This window comes from Pelobates fuscus, chromosome 5 (genome assembly GCF_036172605.1).
Source record: "Pelobates fuscus isolate aPelFus1 chromosome 5, aPelFus1.pri, whole genome shotgun sequence".
Lineage (NCBI taxonomy): Eukaryota > Metazoa > Chordata > Amphibia > Anura > Pelobatidae > Pelobates > Pelobates fuscus.
This window is the reverse complement of record NC_086321.1, coordinates 370,278,945-370,285,492: the sequence shown is the minus strand read 5'-3', so window position 1 is coordinate 370,285,492 and position 6,548 is coordinate 370,278,945. Positions and strand designations below refer to the sequence as shown.

General features: G+C 47.0%; 1 non-coding gene across 1 annotated transcript; it reads left to right on the top strand.

Annotated features, from left to right (window-relative positions):
- Positions 1–302: 302 nt before the first annotated feature.
- LOC134613190 (small nucleolar RNA SNORA50) lies at positions 303–439 on the top strand. The gene has a single exon (XR_010091213.1). It is a non-coding gene; the product is annotated as a small nucleolar RNA SNORA50 (small nucleolar RNA).
- The last annotated feature ends 6,109 nt before the right edge of the window (positions 440–6,548 follow it).

Genomic DNA, 6,548 nt, shown 5'->3' with positions numbered 1-6,548 from the left:
TGCGTATGGGGCTGCGTTGTCGCAGACCGGTCAGTGCCAATGATGACCCCTGTCTACCACCACCAAAAGAGCCTTTACCGGAGACGTGAGCGTCCGAACTGGACCATGGAAGAATGTTGCCTGTTTTGATTAGGTGGATGGCTGTTTCTTTTAGATTAGGTGGAAGGCTGTGTTGTTTATCTGGGGACAAGATGGCAGCGGGATGCAGTATGGTGAGAATACAGGCTGGTGTCTTCATGTTAGAACTTATTATAATAAAGGTATAATTTCACTAATCTGAGTCTGGTTTCTTTATTTACTCCAAGCACTGTCTTTGAACCTTTGAATTGCCCTTTCTGTGGCTTCATTGGCCAAGCATCAGTGCAAGAAAAATCTGTATGTTTATAACTGGTGCTGCTTGGCCCTTCCCAAGTTGCACTTTTAAAAGCGTGCTACAGTTGCTGTGATAAGGTTTCTTTAGCATGTGTTCCAGAATCACTCTAACATTTGCTCCATTTAATAAGTTATTTGGTTATAACCGGCTTCCCCAAACTCCAGCCCTCCAGATGTTGCTGAACTACAACTCCCATGATTCTCAGCCCATCTCTTTTATTCATAGAATCATGGGACTTGTAGTTCAGCAACATCTGGAGGGCCAGAGTTTGGGGAAGCCTGCATTATAATTCTAGCTTTGTCACTCCAACACTCTTGGCAGTCATTAATATTTTCTGTTTGCAGTACTCCATGTGGCTTATCCCGCACCATATTGAAATGTAGTAGTAAGCTGCCTGAGGATCCTTGGTGTTGCAGTGAGTTCCTGGTCAAGTTGGTTTTATATATAATTTCCCACATTGTTTCCATCTATTCTGTGTTAAAGGGACACTGCAGGCAACAAAACAACTTCAGCCACTTACCTGAATCCAGCACAGCTGGCGAGGGACACCTAATGCACATGCGCGGTGATGGTTGCCGCAGACTTATAGCTGCAATGTAAACATTGTGGTTCTCTGGAACTGCCACGTTTTACATTGCAGCACTAAGTTCAAAAGGGTCACAGCACCCAGACCACGTCAATTAGCTGAAGTTGTCTGGGTGCCTATGGTGTCCCTTTAAGTTATGGTGTCTAGAAGCACTCTTACCTCAAGGGGTTAAAACTTTTTCAAACTGTTTAACTCCAAAGGTGCCTCCAGCATTGGTGTCCTCTCCTCACCCTGCGGCATCAGATTTAGGAAGTGCGTGGTGTTGCTGGGCAGGGGTGCTGCTGATTGGCCAAGAGTGGTCGACTGGTGCTCTTAGTCAGAGATGTATCCCAAGCCAGTTAAGTGGCACCAGTCGACCACTGTCAGCCAATCAGCAGCGCCTCTGCCCGGTGGCACTCTGCGCTTCCTGAATCTGAAAAAACAGAAGCTAGATTAGGCCTGTGGGGGTAGACATAGTTGCTGGAAGCAATAGTTGGGTTATACTGTTTGAGAACGGTTTAACTGCTTGAGGTAAGAGTACTTCCTGCCAACATTACAGTTTCATTTAAATGAAGTTTTTTTTTTACCTTTACATGTTTTCTTACACTGGATTCTGCGGGGTGGATGTGACACAAGGCCAATACCAATAATTATTAAATATATACTGCGTCTCTTATATTTGTCATTTCTTTAGAGCACATTTACTTTACATTCATTGGGTTTTTGTGCTGGAGAAAGCAATATTAATACTGATTTGACTGCTACTATTATGTAGCTGTCAATGCTCGCATTAATTCTAATGCATTTTGAAATGCAAAAGTTATTACGTTTTAAGTTCAACCTATAATAATCACTGGCTAAGAGCAGTCGGCTGACCCTCTCAGCCAATGAGTGGCTACCAGGATCAGAAGCTGACTACACATCAGTTAGCCATGGAGGTGGCCCAGCCAGAACAAGGTAAGTGAGCAAAATACTTTGCTGGGAATGGGGTCAGGGTGCTTCTACCATTAGAGGCATTACAGGCGGACGTAGTGGATATAATAAAGTATTTAACCAGGAAAGGTACATTCAAAATACTCTGGTTTCCAAGTATGTCAAGGGGATTTTACTATTACCCAATCTAACGGTGCGCATTTTACCTACCTTGGAAGGGTGAATGGCTGAGTCGACCCCCTGCTTGGAGGTAACCCTTTAAGGGCAGCAACCATGTTATAACCAGGCATTGGCTGCCCTAGACCAAATAAAAATAAACACCCATTCCCCATCTAACACCACAGACGGTTATTGTCTAAAGTGTTGCAGATTCGAAGTACATTTTAAATTCAAAATTCTTCCGGTCAGATTTACTTTTATTTTGGCAATTATGGCGCTAAGGTTGCAATTTACTTTGAATTTCTTTGCAGTTTAGTAGTTAACATCCTAACACTGTTACTGGTTTCTATCCTGGCCCACGTTGCAATGGCTTTGGGACCAGGAGGTGGCACCGGTGTACTTACCTGCCTGGCACTCCACTTCCCTGGGACTACTTGGCATGCACATTTATATATTCCATCCAAACTGTATTTTGATATTTATATATATTTATTCATATTTAAAATACACTTAGAATGAGATTATATATAATTTTGTGATTTTATCAATTGCAATTTGAGGGATCTACCTGAAAGCCTAGGGCCCAGGGATAGGCAACCTTTGGCACTCCAGATGTGGACTACATCCCCATATTGCTGGCAAAGCATCATGGGAGGTGTAGTCAAAAACATCTGGAGAGCCAAAGCTTGCACGTGCTGTATTTAACCTTGTAACTTTCCAAAACACCATAAAACCTGTACATTGGGTGTACAGTTATACTCCGGAGACTTCACTGGACACAAATATGAGTGTTTCAAAACTGTAAAACTAATTACGACGATATCTGGGAAAGTTTGTGGGGAAAAAACCAAGGTGTGAAGTGGCTACTAAAAAAGACTGGACATACCCCATTTGGAATACCCTGGGTTGTTTACCTTTTCAAATGGTATGCCATTCTGGGGGTATATTTTATTATTTGGCTGCCATACAGTCCATCAAAAGCAACAACTAATCTGGCAAATTTCAATGAGCAAGTCTTATATTGGGCCTGGTAATTTTACAAAACACCATGAAACCTGGGGGTGAACACAAATATAAGTGTTTTAGAGCAGTGGCTAAAATTGGCAAGGAGGCGGGGCCAAATACCAACTTGGCCAATCAGCACTTCCTTATAGCGATGCATCTCTATGAGGAAAATTCACTGCGGCACTACCCCAGGAAGCACCCCCCAATGGCCATTTGAGGAGTGGTCACTGGAGGTGTCCCTATGGGGCAATGTAAACACTGCTTTTTCCCTGAAAAGGCAGTGTTTACATGCAAATGACTGCAGGGCATTATTATACTCACCGGAACAACTGCATTAAGCTGTAGTTGTTCTGGTGACTATAGTGTCCCTTTAATAAGAAAGAGGTAAATTATAGTTGAACAAACTTATAGCACAAATTCCAGGTTTTGTTTTGATTAGAACATGCACAATTGCCTCCATCCTTAAGGGGTTAACCAGGATAGTCTAACACGAAACCACACAAATAATCAAACAATGATCAAACTTCCCTCTCCTCCACCTGCAACATACCAGTATATAACACTGCATTGTTCCCTGTATTACAAAGCAACAATTCACAGCTGATGCCTGTGTAAATACTTATTTTAGAAACATAGAATGCAACAGCAGATAAGAACCATTCCGTCCATCTAGTCTGCCCAATACTTTCATGTCCCTGGCCTTATCATATAGTTACGATAGCCTTATGCCTATCCCACACATGCTTAAACTCACTCACTGTGTTAACCTCTACCACTTCAGCTGGAAGGCTATTCCATGCGTCCACTACCCTCTCAGTAAAGTAATACTTCCCGATATTATTTTTAAACCTTTGTCCCTCTAATTTAAGACTATGTCCTCTTGTTGTGGTAGTTTTCCTTCTTTTAAATATAGTCTCCTCCTTTACTGGGTTGAATCCCTTTATGTATTTAAATGTTTCTATCATATCCCCCCGTTTCGTCTTTCCTCCAAGTTATACATGTTAAGATCCTTTAACCTTTCCTGGTAAGTTTTATCCTGCAATCCATGAACCAGTCTAGTAGCCCTTCTTTGAACTCTCTCTAAGGCAGGGGTAGGCAACCTTTTAGCAGCACTGTGCCGATATAGGATTGTGATGTCCCGTAGAGTGCCGATCCTATTTTTTTAAATTAAGGTGTGTATGCTGCTGTATTCTGCTTGGGTTATTTTTACTGTAATTGCTTTGTATCGTTGTATTTGTGCGTATATGAGCTATTATATTGTATATGTTCATTAGTAGTTTATGGTATCGTGTATGATACATATGAATGTGGGCTGTGTATGGCTGCTTGTGGAATTGTGTGTGGATGGATATGTCACATTGTGTGTTTGGTAGTGTGTGGGGGCTGTTTGGGGTATTGCATGTGAGAGGCTGCATGTGGGGTTGTGTGCATGTATGTGTATTGTTAGTGGTGTTGCGTTTGTGGGGATTGTGTGTATGTTTGTTTGTGGGCTGTTCATATTATTTGTATGAGGGGAGGGTTATTCTGCATTTCAGGGATCCCCTGGACTGTAAGGAAGGGGAGGCATGACTGCTGCCACACAGTAAGGGGTGTGGACTGATGGGATACAATTGTGGCAATATGGGGGACAGTATAAGTATGTATGCTAGGGGAGGGTACTCACCATTCCTGAAAGAAGGCTGGAACAGGTTTTTCCCTTTTGTTTCCCTTCTTTCCATATACTACTCAAAAAAAAAGGAAAATTTCAGGAGATTTTATTATTGCCTTACCTGATTGTTGATTTTAAGATGGCTGCAGTGTCTAAGGATGCCCTGATTGGGATGCTGCAGGCTTACCGTTCGTCTCATGGAGCTGGCTCTCTGGCTGAAGTAATGGCCGGTTTACCCCAGGAGGTGAGAGGAGAGGACCTGCTGGATGCTGAGAGCCCATCGCTGGCGAGTGGTAGGAGGCCTAGGCGGTCTAGGCCTCCTACTCGTCTTTCTCCAAGCCCAGTGAGACGAGGTGGCGGTGAGGTGGCTGTTCCGGTCGGGAGAAGCACCAGGGTCGTTGATGGCGTGGTGAGCGGTGGATCCCGGGCTGCCAGGAGGCGGGCGCGGGCTGCAATGATGTCGGTGAGTCGGGCCCAACATGGCGGAGCGCGGGAAGAGCGCTCGAGGAGTCCTCCTTCTCTTCCGGCCGCACCGGAAATGACGCGCTCACTCAGGATGGCGGGAAAGAGCGTGGTCGCGCCGGCAGTGACGGGCGGCGCGCGCGTGATGACGTCACGCGCGCAAGTGCCGCGAAACCCGGAAGTGGGGCAGAGGAACCCGGAAGTGGGGCAAAGTCAGCGCAGAGAGGCTCGGGAGAGCCAGGAAAGAGCCTCAATATGTGAAGGAAGGCACCGGAGAGGCAATATGGCGGGGGGTCGGCCCCTGGCTGCTGAAGGACGTGGAGGAAGCAGCAGAATGGTCACTACCAGCAACCCATCTGGTAGTGGACCCAGCAACTGGCGGACCGGCCGGAGTACTGCTGACCCACAGGATTCGGAGTCTGGATCCCACGAATCAGATGACCAGGACCAGCAAGGAGATGGTGGCGACTGCCCTGGAGAGCGGGCTCACGTGGCAGCTCCTGTCAGCGGTGAGTTGGCCTGCGCTAGCGCTTGGGGTAGCCTAGCTGGGGGGTCACATCAGGAGCAAGGGGACTTGTTGCGCCTGCTTAGAGAGGTAGTAGATAGGTTGCCTCCCGCTGCGCACAGTGAGACCCATAGGGAGGTGGTACCTAGGTTGCCACCCGCTGCGCACAGTGAGACACATAGGGGCCTGGGGGTGCAGGCCCCAGCAACGCCGGCATGGGGAGGGGTGTTCCGCCCTCCGCTACCTGGCTGTGAATTGTCTCCTTTGGGCATGCATGTCCCAGTAGAGACATGTGATAAAATTTTAAAAGGAGACTTTGTAGATTTTCTCTCACTGGTCCCTCCGGAGAAGGATTCTGTAGATAGGCCACGTCGTGGCGATCCCCAGGACACGGAGAAGAGCAAACAACTCCCACGGACATTTGGGAATTGGTTGCAAGGTTTTGCCGTGTTCGCTACTATCCTGACCAAGAGTTTTCCGGACCGGGCACCTGCCTTGTTCGGCTACCTAGACCTTATTTGGGGTGCATATAAGGTTTATGGTGGTCAGAGCTGGTACCGGTATGACCAGCAGTTCCGCCAAAAGATGGCGGCGTGTCCAGGGTTAGATTTTAGTACCCAGGATGGTAGCCTATGGCTGCTGATCATGACTCCCAGTCGTCCTTCCCCCTTTTCAGGAGCAGCCGGGGCTCCTTCAGGGGCACCGGCTGGTCCAAAGAAAGGAGTGTGCTGGCTCTTTAACGAGAGCCACTGCAGGTGGTACTCCTCCTGCCGTTTTAGGCATGAGTGCTCGCATTGTGGAGGGGCTCACCCCGCTATGCGGTGCTTTAAGAAGGCGAGGCAGCCTGTGCCTAAGGCGGGGGGGCGAGACGACGGGTCAAAGGGGGAAGACCCCAGTG